Source organism: Ranitomeya variabilis, chromosome 2 (genome assembly GCF_051348905.1).
Source record: "Ranitomeya variabilis isolate aRanVar5 chromosome 2, aRanVar5.hap1, whole genome shotgun sequence".
In the NCBI taxonomy this organism is placed as follows: domain Eukaryota; kingdom Metazoa; phylum Chordata; class Amphibia; order Anura; family Dendrobatidae; genus Ranitomeya; species Ranitomeya variabilis.
Genome location: NC_135233.1, coordinates 241,127,780 through 241,141,541, shown reverse-complemented (window position 1 = coordinate 241,141,541; position 13,762 = coordinate 241,127,780). Strand labels below are relative to the sequence as shown.

At 41.9% G+C, this 13,762-nt stretch overlaps 1 protein-coding gene across 33 annotated transcripts in view; it reads right to left on the bottom strand.

Moving 5' to 3' along the window:
- Positions 1 to 13,762, bottom strand: part of RALGPS1 (Ral GEF with PH domain and SH3 binding motif 1) — a 1,054,187-nt gene that overhangs the window by 804,042 nt on the left and 236,383 nt on the right. For 19 of the 33 annotated variants that reach the window (XM_077284266.1, XM_077284294.1, XM_077284267.1 and 16 more), the window contains one exon: positions 5,921 to 6,008. The exons of 9 other annotated variants lie outside the window; for them this stretch is intronic. The gene's annotated coding sequence lies outside the window, so the exon portion shown is untranslated. The remainder of the gene's footprint in view (positions 1 to 5,920; positions 6,009 to 13,762) is intronic. 5 more of the 33 variants (XM_077284272.1, XM_077284269.1, XM_077284270.1 and 2 more) reach the window with 1 other exon arrangement.

Sequence of the window (13,762 nt, the reverse complement as noted above, 5' to 3'; positions counted from 1 at the left end):
TCACTGGCTACTTCTAGTGTGTTTGGATAGGTTCAGATTTGCGGTTAGTCCAGTTTGCCACCTCCCTAGAGCTTGTCCTATGTTTGTTACTTAGCTGGAGTAATTCGTGATCCTCAACCACTAAGGATCATAACAGTATAGCAGGCCAAAAAAAAGTGTTTAATGCATCGCAGAAGTGGGATAAAAAGAAGACCTGAGCACATTTTTTTTTTTTTTCCCGCTTTTCCTTTGCTGCAGTCTGTTTAGTTTCTTTCATCCCCTTGAACTCTGGGTGGTTTTGAGCTCAGCTGCAGACATGAATATTCAGACTCTGACTTCTAGTGTGGATCATCTTACTGCACGGGTGCAAAGTATTCAGGATTTTGTTATTCATAGCCCTATGTCAGAACCAAAGATACCCATTCCTGAGTTGTTTTCTCGAGATAGATGTAGGTTTCAGAATTTAAAAAATAATTGTAAGTTATTTCTGTCTCTGAGACCTCGTTCCTATGGTGATTCCGCTCAGCAAGTTAAAATTGTTATCTCCTTGTTGCGCGGCGACCCTCAAGATTGGGCCTTCTCTCTGACGCCAGGAGATCCTGCATAGCTTAATGTAGATGCATTTTTTCTGGCTCTTGGACTGCTTTATGAGGAGCCTAATCTTGAGAATCAGGCAGAAAAAGCGTTGCTGGATATCTCTCAAGGTCTGGATGAAGCAGAGGTGTATTGTCAAAAATTTCGGAAATGGTCGGTGCTTACTCAATGGAATGAGTGTGCCCTGGCTGCATATTTCAGAGAAGGTCTTTCTGAGGCCGTTAAGAATGTTATGGTGGGGTTTCCCACCCCTACAAGTCTGAGTGATTCTATGGCTTTAGCCATTCAGGTTGATCGGCGTTTGCGGGAGCACAAATCTGTTCATCCTTTGGCGGTATTTTCTGAACAGAGACCTGAGTCTATGCAATGTGACCGAACTCTGACAAGAATTGAGCGACAAAGTCATAGACGTCAAAATGGGTTGTGCTTTTACTGTGGCGATTCTACTCATGTTATCTCAGCATGCTCTAAACGTTTAAAAAAAATCGCTAAACCTGTCACCATTGGTACAATACAGCCTAAATTTATTTTGTCTGTTACTTTGATTTGTTCTTTGTCGTCCTACCCGGTTATGGCTTTTGTGGATTCGGGTGCTGCCCTGAATCTGATGGATTTGTTGTTTGCCAGGCGCTGTGGTTTTGTCCTGGAGCCTTTGGAATTCCTATTCCTCTGAGGGGAATTGATGCTACGCCATTGGCTGAGAATAAGCCTCAGTATTGGACGCAAATGACCATGTGCATGACTCCCGTACATCAGGAGGTGATTCGTTTTCTCGTTCTGCATAATTTGCATGATGTTGTCGTTTTGGGTCTGCAATGGCTGCAGGCTCATAATCCAGTTTTAGATTGGAAAGCTATGTCTGTGTCAAGTTGGGGTTGTCAGGGAATTCATGGCGATACTCCGTTGGTGTCTATTGCTTCTTCCACTCCTTCTGAGGTCCCTGAGTTTTTGTCTGACTACCAGGATGTATTTAATGAGCCCAGGTCCAGTGTCCTGCCCCCTCATAGGGATTGTGACTGTGCTATAAATTTAATTCCTGGTAGTAAATTCCCTAAGGGACGACTTTTTAATTTGTCTATACCAGAGCATGCCGCGATGAAGAGTTATATAAAGGAGTCTTTGGAGAAGGGACATATTCGCCCATCCTCTTCCCCTCTTGGTGCAGGATTTTTTTTTCTGGCCAAGAAGGACGGTTCTTTGAGACCTAGTATAGATTATCGTCTTCTGAATAAAATCACAGTCAAATTTCAGTATCCTTTGCCACTATTGTCTGATTTGTTTGCTCGGATTAAGGGGGCCAGTTGGTTCACTAAGATAGATCTCCGTGGTGCGTATAACCTTGTGCGCATTAAGCAGGGAGATGAATGGAAAACATCATTTAATACGCCCGAAGGCCATTTTGAGTACTTAGTGATGCCTTTTGGACTCTCTAATGCTCCTTCTGTGTTTCAGTCCTTCATGCATGACATCTTCCGAGAATATCTGGATAAATTTATGATTGTTTATCTGGATGACATTTTGGTCTTTTCTGATGATTGGGAGTCCCATGTGAAGCAGGTCAGGATGGTGTTTCAGGTCCTGCGTGCTAATGCTTTATTTGTGAAGGGCTCAAAATGCCTCTTCGGAGTACAGAAGGTCTCCTTTTTGGGTTTTATTTTTCTCCTTCTACTGTGGAGATGGACCCAGTCAAGGTCCAGGCTATTCATGACTGGACTCAGCCTACGTCTGTTAAGAGTCTTCAGAAGTTCTTGGGTTTTGCTAATTTTTACCGTTGTTTCATCGCTAATTTTTCTAGCGTGGTTAAACCTTTGACGGATTTGACCAAGAAGGGTTCTGATGTGACTAATTGGTCTCCTGCGGCCGTGGAGGCCTTTCGGAAACTGAAGCACCGGTTTTCTTCAGCTCCAGTCTTATGTCAACCAGATGTCTCTCTCCCCTTCCAGGTCGAGGTTGATGCTTCTGAGATTGGAGCAGGGGCTGTTTTGTCGCAGAGAAGCTCTGATGGCTCTCTGATGAAGCCATGTGCTTTCTTTTCAAGAAAGTTTTCGCCTGCCGAGTGGAATTATGATGTTGGTAATCGGGAGTTGTTGGCTATGAAGTGGGCATTTGAGGAGTGGCGACATTGGCTCGAAGGAGCTAAACATCGTGTGGTGGTCTTGACTGATCACAAAAACCTGATTTACCTCGAATCTGCCAAGCGCCTGAATCCTAGACAGGCTCGTTGGTCGCTGTTTTTCTCCCGTTTCAACTTTGTGGTCTCATACCTGCCTGGTTCGAAGAACGTGAAGGCTGATGCACTTTCTAGGAGTTTTGTGCCTGACTCTCCGGGAGTTTCTGAGCCGGCTGGTATTCTCAGAGAGGGAGTGATTTTGTCTGCCATTTCCCCAGATTTGCGACGAGTGCTGCAGAAATTTCAGGCGGATAGACCTGACCGTTGTCCACCAGAGAGACAGTTTGTTCCGGATAGATGGACCAGCAGAGTTATTTCCGAGGTTCATTCTTCGGTGTTGGCGGGTCATCCTGGGATTTTTGGTACCAGAGATTTGGTGGCTAGGTCCTTCGGGTGGCCTTCCTTGTCGCGGGATAAGCGTTCCTTTGTGCAGTCTTGTGGGATTTGTGCTCGGGCCAAGCCTTGCTGTTCTCGTGCCAGCGGTTTACTTTTGCCTTTGCCTGTCCCGAAGAGGCCTTGGACACACATTTCCATGGATTTTATTTCGGATCTTCCAGTATCTCAGAAAATGTCTGTCATCTGGGTGGTGTGTGATCGTTTTTCCAAGATGGTCCATTTGGTGCCCTTGCCTAAGTTGCCTTCCTCCTCCGATTTGGTTCCTCTATTTTTTCAGAATGTGGTTCGCTTGCACGGCATTCCTGAAAATATTTTGTCTGATAGAGGATCCCAGTTTGTGTCCAGGTTTTGGCGGACTTTTTGTGCTAAGATGGGCATTGATTTATCTTTTTCGTCAGCCTTCCATCCTCAGACTAATGGCCAAACCGAGCGAACTAATCAGACGTTGGAAACTTATTTGAGATGTTTTGTTTCTGCTGATCAGGATGATTGGGTGACTTTTTTGCCATTGGCCGAGTTTGCCCTTAATAATCGGGCTAGTTCTGCTACTTTGGTTTCGCCTTTTTTCTGCAATTCTGGTTTCCATCCTCGTTTTTCCTCGGGTCAGGTTGAGTCTTCTGACTGTCCTGGGGTGGATTCTGTGGTGGATAGGTTGCAGCAGATTTGGAACCATGTGGTGGACAATTTGAGGTTGTCACAGGAGAAGGCTCAGCGCTTTGCCAACCGCCGCCGCGGTGTGGGTCCCCGACTTCGTGTTGGGGATTTGGTGTGGCTGTCTTCTCGGTATGTTCCTATGAAGGTCTCCTCTCCTAAATTCAAGCCTCGCTTCATCGGTCCTTATAAGATCTTGGAAATCCTTAACCCGGTGTCTTTTCGTTTGGATCTCCCAGCATCGTTTGCCATTCATAATGTGTTCCATAGGTCTTTGTTGCGGAGGCATGTGGTACCTGTGGTTCCTTCTGTTGACCCTCCTGCTCCGGTGCTGGTCGAGGGTGAATTGGAGTACGTGGTGGAGAAGATTTTGGATTCTCGTATCTCTAGACGGAGGCTTCAGCATTTGGTTAAGTGGAAGGGCTATGGTCAGGAGGATAATTCCTGGGTTGTCGCCTCTGATGTTCATGCGGCCGATTTGGTTCGTGCCTTCCACGCGGCTCATCCTGATCGCCTTGGGGGTCTTGATGAGGGTTCGGTGACCCCTCCTCAAGGGGGGGGTACTGTTGTGAACTCTATTTTTAGGCTCCCTCTAGTGGTCACAAGCGGTACTGTGTAGTATTGTCTTCTGCAGGTTGGCTGCATCAGCTGGTTCGTTATCCTTGGTTCGTTTCCTATTTAACTCACCTGGATACTCAGTTCCTTGCCTGCTATCAATGTATTCAGTGCTCTTCAGATTCCTTGTGATTACCTTGCTCCCAGCCTCTCCAAGACAAGCTAAGTTTTTGTCCGTTCATTTTTTGATTATCAGCATTCATCATGTTTCTTGTCCAGCTTGCTAAGATGTGATCTCCTCGCTTGCTGGTTGCTCTAGGGGACTGAGTTTCTCCCCCCACACCGTTAGTTGGTGCGGGGGTTCTTGAAATCTCAGTGTGGATATTTTGTTAGGGTTTTTTACTGACCGCACAGACCCCTTACTATTTTCTGCTATCTAGTATTAGTGGGCCTCATTTGCTGAATCTGTTTTCACCCCTGTGTATGTGCCTTCCTCTTACCTCACCGTTATTATTTGTTGGGGGCTTCTATATCTTTGGGGATTATTTCTCTGGAGGCAAGAGAGGTCTTTCTCTCTCTCTAGGGGTAGTTAGTTCCTCAGGCTGGCTGGAGACGTCTAGGATTTTTTAGGCACGTTCACCGGCTACTTCTAGTGTGTTTGGATAGGTTCAGATTTGCGGTTAGTCCAGTTTGCCACCTCCCTAGAGCTTGTCCTATGTTTGTTACTTAGCTGGAATAATTCGTGATCCTCAACCACTAAGGATCATAACAGGTATGGTATATTGTTGCTTTTTCATTTTTGCTTTATTACAGGATAACGATGGTTCGATGGAATAAGCGTAAGGTGAGTATAACTGTGTTTGTTATTTTTAAATAAAAAAGTAAAACCGTGCTTTGTTTTATTTCTATTAAAAGACTTTATTCTGGCTGTGTCTTTATTCACCATGTAACTATTGAATTAGTAATGGATAGGTGACTTATAGACGCTTCTCCATTACTAAGCCGTGGGCTTGAAGTCACCTAACAATACAAAGGTGACATCAAACCCACAAATATGAATTCCACTTGCTACCGCTACAGGGCAAGTGGGAAGAGCTGGGCAAAGAGCCAGAATTGGTGCATCTAATGTGCCTTTTCTGGGCAGCTGCTATTTTAAGGCTGGGGGTGGTAAATATCCATGGCCCCTTACCAGCCTGAGAATACCAGCCCCCAGCTGTGAGCTTTAGCAACGCTGGTTGTCAAAAATGGGGGGGACCACAGGCCGTGTTTTTTTTTTTTTTAATTATTTAAATTATCAGATCAGATCATAACGGCGATCGCAACACTGGGGTCGGTAACCGACCTGAATCATGTTCTCTAGGGTCTCAGCTACCACCGATAGCTGACACCCCGGAGAAATTATGACTCTGGGGGACGCTATACCCTTATTCCTCAGCGCCATTAAAAAGCTGTGCTGTGGTTTAAGTACCCTTTAAGTACCCTTATCTGCCGCCGTTAAAAGGCATATCGGCTGTCGTTAAGGGGTTAGTAAACTTTCTATGGTTTCTATGGCTGATGAGAATGATCTGTTCTTACCCATATTGCTGTCCTTACATTTAATTCCAAACTTGCTTCAGAAACCACAGGACATTACGATCCTTTGTGAAAATCTATGGGACGACGTCTGCAAGACACAATACAACACTTCATTATCTATCTCAGTCTTCCAGCAAAGTTAAAAGATTGGGGACTGGTTCTCCTTCAGATAACAGATTGCTAGGGGTCTCAGCAGCAGGAAATTTGTGATAAACTAATATCAGGGTATGTGCACACGATAAGTAAACGCTGCGAGTTGGACGCTGCGTAGTTGTGCAGTGTCAAACCCGCAGCGTCCAGAGGTTACAGTATAGTGGATGGGATTTCAAGAAATCCCATGTCCACTATGTGTCCAGAGATGCCCGCGGCTCACCAGCAGACGGACATGCGGTGCGTCTTTCCAGAGCAGCATGTCAATTTATCTTGAGGGGACATGAGTCTCCGCAAGATAAAATTTCACCTGTGCAATGTATTGGACGCAGTGAATCCGCACGGTTCAGTGAACACATGCGGAATCACCTGCGTTCATAGCCAGCAGCGCTTTGGATGCAGCGGACATGTGCAGAATCCAATGCGCTGCCAATTCCTGAACATGTGCACATACCAATAAGGGACTCTTCTAAGGGTAAGACCAAGATCACACGCCTCAAGTCACAAAGGAGGATAAAACTGTGCAGGCATCCAGCTGTTGTCGTTTTTCAATTCTTTGATAAATGGGAGCATGATTTTGTAGGAGTACACTTATATCGGAGGATCTGTTGCAAGTTGCATCAAATACTGCAGTATTTCTTCCACTTAAACAGACCTGATTATAGGGAATGGGGCCTGTCCGATGTTGTTTTCATCTGTCATAGGAGGAGTTCCTTTTTCTGTTCCTATAATTGAACTCCAAACACATGTGTGAACCCAGTCTTACCTGGAAAAGCAACATGGCTGTTACAACTGGCTACGCGGTTTAACGGTAAAAAGCTGTTCTGCTGTCACATTCGATCAGTCTGGCCTTACCCTAACAAAAAAGCACTGTCCAAAGAGGAAAACCTTTTTAAATATTTTGTTATAAAATATTATAATGCTGCCAGAGAAAATAAACAAGCCGATTTTGTAATTTAAAACGGAAAGTAACCTGATAACACCAGGAGAGTGTCAGACGCCTGTTTCTACGCTCTGCTGATCCGAGTTTTATTGCTTGTTTGCATCAGGGTCATCAATACCTGATCAATGCTCTTGTTGGTTTTGAGAATCAGGGAACTGTTGCAAAATAAATTGCATAGCAACCAAGAAAGACAAATTAATCTCCCAATAATTAAACAGATTACTGACACGTCCAAGTCACTTCAGGTGAGCTCAGGGGATCGATAAGTGCTATTTATATACCCTATGGTCTGATAGATTGCAAGGTTTTTGTAATGAGCACTAGTTATGAAGGGATTTATTACAGCATACCGTATATCATGCATAATTAGTGTGCAAAAAATGACCAGCTTAAAATGGAAATGACAACACCATATGTCTATATGATCTATATGCAGAGGCTGGGATTAGGGCTGTGCTAAGCTCTTTGAGTACATGCCATTCACTTCTATAAGAGTGAATGGGAGGAGGATCCATGATACAGCACGAACACCGTGAAGAATCCAAAACTGCTGAATCTTTTGATCGCAAGTGACTTTGTCCTTATAGTCTTTGAAGTGAACCCGACAGCAGATTTGAGCAGCATGAATCTGAGCTGAGGCTGCATTATTATAGCCATGTATACTTTACTAAAAACACTATGATTTGGGGCTAAGGCTATGTGCACATGGAGATTTTTGAGGCAGTCAAATATAACAAGTTTTCTAGTGGAAACAGCTTCAGGAAACACTCCTATTTGAGGAATTTTCTGTTTCCTGAAACATTTTTTTTTAAGTGTTTTGGAAAAATTAATTTCCAGAAATATTTTTGTAGTCTTTTGATTTGACTACATTGGAGCAGATTCCATCAGGAGCCGCTTCAAAGTGACATGCAATTTTATTTTTTACACCAGACCTTTTTTCAAAACCTGAAGAGAATAGTTTGGCTGACAGCAATTTAATGTATATGGGGGTCTTTGTAGTTCAACAGCTGCATATTAGTTGCTGAAGGCCATGAGCTATTCTGATTTTATTATATTCAATTACGGTATAATTACTATATACTTATAGGAATAGGCACACATTTTGACCCAGATAACTGAGGGGCTGGGAGTTTTTTTTTTTACTCTTTGTAAACAGCTTCCTAAGAAGCGTAACTCAACGATCAGGAAGTATTAGAGAACTCCATGCCAACACAGGACTGTCAACAAACTCTCAACTGCCTGAGGTTACTAAGCAAACTCCACTACAACGTCGACCTGTCCGCTCCGTCTGTAGGGTGCAGAAAATAATGATTTGAAATCTGTATGTAAACTACAATGTTTTTTTTTATTTTGCGAACGCGGACTGCGGCAAAAACATGTGAATCCGTACCAGCCAGCGTATGCATTAATATCGTGGACTAGAAGAGGAGACAGGTAAGAAACAAGATCTGCCCTCCAGCTTATCTAAGGTGATGACAAAAAGCCAGCCGAATATTTACATAGTGTATGAGAAGTGTAAAACAAGAGAACAAAATGTTTTATCTAATAAAGTCAGTAATACAGAGGAATTCAAATAACTCATTCACTCCCACAACATGGGATGAAGATGGCAGGGGAAAGTAGTAAAAGTTACTTTTTCCTTTCATTTGGTTTCCTAAAAGGGTTTCTCATTTATGCTATATCAATTATAATGAGTGGAAGAGATAGAAATAGGTATATATTCACTCAGTGCCAGCAATAGCACCACCAACATATTACAAAATATATGTAATGGTAAAATATTTAATAAAATAATAAAAGCAAGACAATTTGTTACAGAGTCCACATGCTGCACATCTTTTCCTTCACCATTTTCACTGCAAATCTGAAACCAACTGGGCTAAATGCACACTGCGTCTGTGCACTTAGTGTACAGTACATGTCATGAGCTTTTCTCAATACCATGACGACGTTGTCACAGGCTCATTCACCGTCCAGACAGAGACCAAAAGTGATTTGTCTCGGCTTCCATCTGACCAGTATGAACATGCAGAAAGTGGTCACTATTGGGCCCATTACTGTTGATCATATGCTCCCAGCAACAGCCACAAATGAAGGGTGCAACTAACAAGTAATATTGACAGAGTTGCGGATTTCATCTTTGCACTGCGCACTGAAAGTCTGCAAAAGAACATACTGCAATTACTTGTCAACTCCCCTTCCCCCACCATGGATATAGGAGGATGGGGTGCACAAAAATATAATCACATGTATTGTAGTGGATATTGAGTATGATCTGCAAACTGGATCAAAATTGGACATTTCAGTTTTTTCTTTTTGCTCTCTGCATAGTCTGAAAAAATCAGGCATGTGAAAAGGCTCTGCGCTCCATCCATGAAAATAAAGGGATAGAACACGTATGAGAATATCTGATGTGGGTATTAACTTATACATGTGAGGTTTTTATACAACCTACAACTGCCATTCAACCACATTACATGGAGTACAATTAGAAATAAATAGCATTATTCCTCCTTGAAGAAGACACAATGTATATATAGTCAATAATAGCACAGCATATTAATTTACGTTGTCCATGAGCCAAAACCTTGTGTGAACACCAGAGGGCACTCTTATGTAACAAATAAACGACTAAAGTCTTACACAGTCAAGATTCACTGTGAATATTTTGGAATATGAGACGATGAAAACATTGTCATCTATACCGATAATAAGATGCACAAGCCTCGCATGGCAAACAGCACGCTGCTAAATATACCATAGTATGTATATTAAAAGTGGTCATGCCAATGAGAATGTCTCCACTACGTTTCTAAACAAATACCTAGACCAATAAAGAAAAAAGAGATTAGATATTTTATTGCACACTTTGCAAAGTACCAGTTTTAAAAATGTTTCACTATGTAGTAGTCAGTAAGAATGTCTATGTAATTAAATGAAAACTGTAAAGGCATAACAACACATTTTCCACTACAGTACACATTAATATCCTGTCTAATAAAAGAGATTCTGAAGGTGTATATTTACCTTCCTGGAAACAGGACAAATATCATGCAAGGAAGGAGCATGACAAAAATGTCTAAAAGCTTTGTAGTATTTGTAACGTATTTAAATAGCAATCAAAGTATAATAAAAAGCTTGCTATTTCCTTATATACTTAAAATTCAACACTTTTTTAATATTTGTAAATTTTTATTGAAATATATTCATATTTAAAAAGAGACAATTGAAGAAAGAAATAAAGAATAGATTACAATGAAAAAGTAAATTAGCTCTGCGGTATAGATGCAACATATTACAACATCATTTGTAAGATTTCTGCTCGCTGTCAGTGACTGGGAACATTTCTGGCTTACATCCAGAGGCTAAAATCCTGCGCTAATCTTCTAAGGCTAGTTTCCCTCATCTAACATTCATCTAACATTCACGGTCCGAGTAAGGTCTGCAATGTCAGGATCAGTCACAGGTCTCCTAACCTGAACCCAATAGCCTCACAGACATATAAGAAGCTGTAGAGTTTGGGTGAGGAGACCCACAGAGGGTCCAGGCACTGTGGTCCACACTCAGACCCTGAATATCAGACAAGTGAAACAGGCCTAACCTAATACTTCTCAAAGTTGATGGTTTGCTGTAATTGTATCCAGAATAGGCAACACTCTGCAAGCTAAACAAAGATGTACAAATTTCTCTCCTGCCCTGATCGTTTGCCACATTGTATTAATACTGGTAAAATAAATCCTCCTGGAGTCCAAACTGTTAATAGACTTGATACAAAGGAAGCAAACTATTAGCTGAAGCAGAAAATATGTTGAAAAGTTGCAGACTTTTTCATTATGCAAGGTTTAAAGAGGCATTTTATTATGATGCAGTGATCACCTGGAAATGAGACAAATGTTAATTTACAGGGGATAGGGCTGCTGGGAGTATTCCCCTAAGCTGTAAAACCTTGGCTGCGAGAGGCGTGAATGGAGTGGAGTTATTATTATAGAACCATTTACTCCATGGCGCTTAACATGTGAAAAGGGGTATACATAATAAAAAAACAAGTACAATAATCTTGAACAAAATGAGTCACCGACTGTTACAGGAAGAAGGAGGACCCTGCACTCGTGGGCTCACAGTAGGTGAGGGCAGAGCTGGTCGTGCAGCGGTTTGGTGGAACGATCGTTAAACCAAGTTCTAGGCTTGTCGGAATAGGTGGGTGTTTAGGTTTTATTTGAAGGTTTCCAACATAAGTTGAGGTAGAAAGTTCCAAAGTAGGGTGGGTGCATGAGAGAAATCTTGTATGCGATTGTGGGAAGAAGAGATAAGAAGGCAGTATAGAAGGACATCTTTGTGAGGATCTGAGGTTGCATGAAGGTACAGTTGGTACGGAAAGTATTCAGACCCCTTTACATTTTTCACTCTTTGTTTCATTGTAGCCTTTTGGTAAATTCAAAAAAGGTCATGTTTACCACATTAATGTACACTCTGCACCCCATATTGACTGAAAAAAAACCAAACAGAAATGCAGAAATTTTTGCAAACTTAACCGCTTCGTGACCCAGCCTATTTTGACCTTAATGACCTTGCCGTTTTTTGCAATTCTGACCAGTGTCCCTTTATGAGGTAATAACTCAGGAATGCTTCAACGGATCCTGGCGGTTCTGAGATTGTTTTTTCATGACATATTGGGCTTCATGTTAGTGGTAAATTTAGGTCGATAATTTCTGAGTTTATTTGTGAAAAAAAAAAAACCGGAAATTTGGCGAAAATTTGGAAAATTTCGCAATTTTCATCTGTTAAACCAGAGAGTTATGTGACACAAAATAGTTAATAAATAACATTTCCCACATGTCTACTTTACATCAGCACAATTTTGGAAACAAAATTTTTTTTTGCTAGGAAGTTACAAAGGTTAAAATTTGACCAGTGATTTCTCATTTTTACAACAAAATTTACAAAACCATTCTTTTTAGGGACCACCTCACATTTGAAGTCAGTTTGAGGGTTCTATATGGCTGAAAATACCCCAAAGTGACACCATTCTAAAAACTGCACCCCTCAAGGTGATCAAAACCACATTCAATAAGTTTTTTAACCCTTCAGGTGTTTCACAGCAGCAGAAGCAACATGGAAGGAAAAAATGAACATTTAACTTTTTAGTCACAAAAATGATCTTTTAGCAACAATTTTTTTATTTTCCCAAGGGTAAAAGGAGAAACTGGACCACGAACGTTGTTGTCCAATTTGTCCTGAGTACGCTGATACCTCATATGTGGGGGTAAACCACTGTTTGGGTGCACGGCAGGGCTCAGAAGGGAAGGAGCGCCATTTGACTTTTTGAATGAAAAATTGGCTCCAATCTTTAGCGGACACCATGTCGCATTTGGAGAGCCCCCGTGTGCCTAAACATTGGAGCTCCCCCACAAGTGACTCCATTTTGGAAACTAGACCCCCCAAGGAACTTATCTAGATGCATAGTGAGCACTTTAAACCCCCAGGTGCTTCACAGAAGTTTATAACGCAGAGATGTGAAAATAAAAAATAATTTTTCTTTCCTCAAAAATGATTTTTAGCCCGGAATTTTTTATTTTCCCAAGGGTAACAGGAGAAATTGGACCCCAAATGTTGTTGTCCAGTTTGTCCTGAGTACGATGATACCCCATATGTGGGGGTAAACCACTGTTTGGGCACACGTCGGGGTTCGGAAAGGAAGTAGTGACGTTTTGAAATGCAGACTTTGATGGAATGCTCTGCGGGCGTCATGTTGCATTTGCAGAGCCCCTGATGTGCCTAAACAGTAGAAACTCCCAACAAGTGACCCCATTTTGGAAACTAGACCCCCAAAGGAACTTATCTAGATGTGTGGTGAGCACTTTGAACCCCCAAGTGCTTCACAGAAGTTTATAACGCAGAGCCGTAAAAATAATAAATGTGTTTTCTTTCCTCAAAAATATTTTTTTAGCCCAGAATTTTTTAATTTTCCCAAGGGTAACAGGAGAAATTTGACCCCAAGAGTTGTTGCCCAATTTGTCCTGAGTACACCGATACCCCATATGTGGGGGTAAACCACTGTTTGGGCACACGTCGGGGCTCGGAAAGGAAGTAGTGACGTTTTGAAATGCAGACTTTGATGGAATGGTCTGCGGGCGTCACGTTGCGTTTGCGGAGCCCCTGATGTGCCTAAACAGTAGAAACCCCCAAAAGTGACCCCATTTTGGAAACTAGACCCCCCAAGGAACTTATCTACATATGTGGTGAGCACTTTGAACCCCCAAGTGCTTCACAGAAGTTTACAACGCAGAGCCGTGAAAATAAAAACTAATTTTTCTTTCCTCAAAAATGATGTTTTAGGGCGTAATTTATTTAGAACTCTCCTTCACGCGGCACTATATTAGATTTAGAGGTTTTATTAGAAGTTAATGTAGTTAAGGTTTAAAATAGACATTAATGATCAACATGCAAACATGCACTGTTTATTACCTCTGTAATACCTTAGACATGGCTAAGCATGGTAATTGTCTGTAATTAATGGATATTGATGAATACAAGCAAATGTGTGTATGATTTATCCGGCAATTAATAAACGAATATAAAAAAAAAAAATGATGTTTTAGCAAACAAATTTTTGTTTTCACAAGGGTAACAGGAGAAATTGGACCCCAATAATTGTTGCCCAGTTTGTCCTGAGTACACTGATACCCCATATGTGGGGGTAAACCACGGCTTGGGCACACGTCGGGGCTCGGAAAGGAAGTAGTGACGTT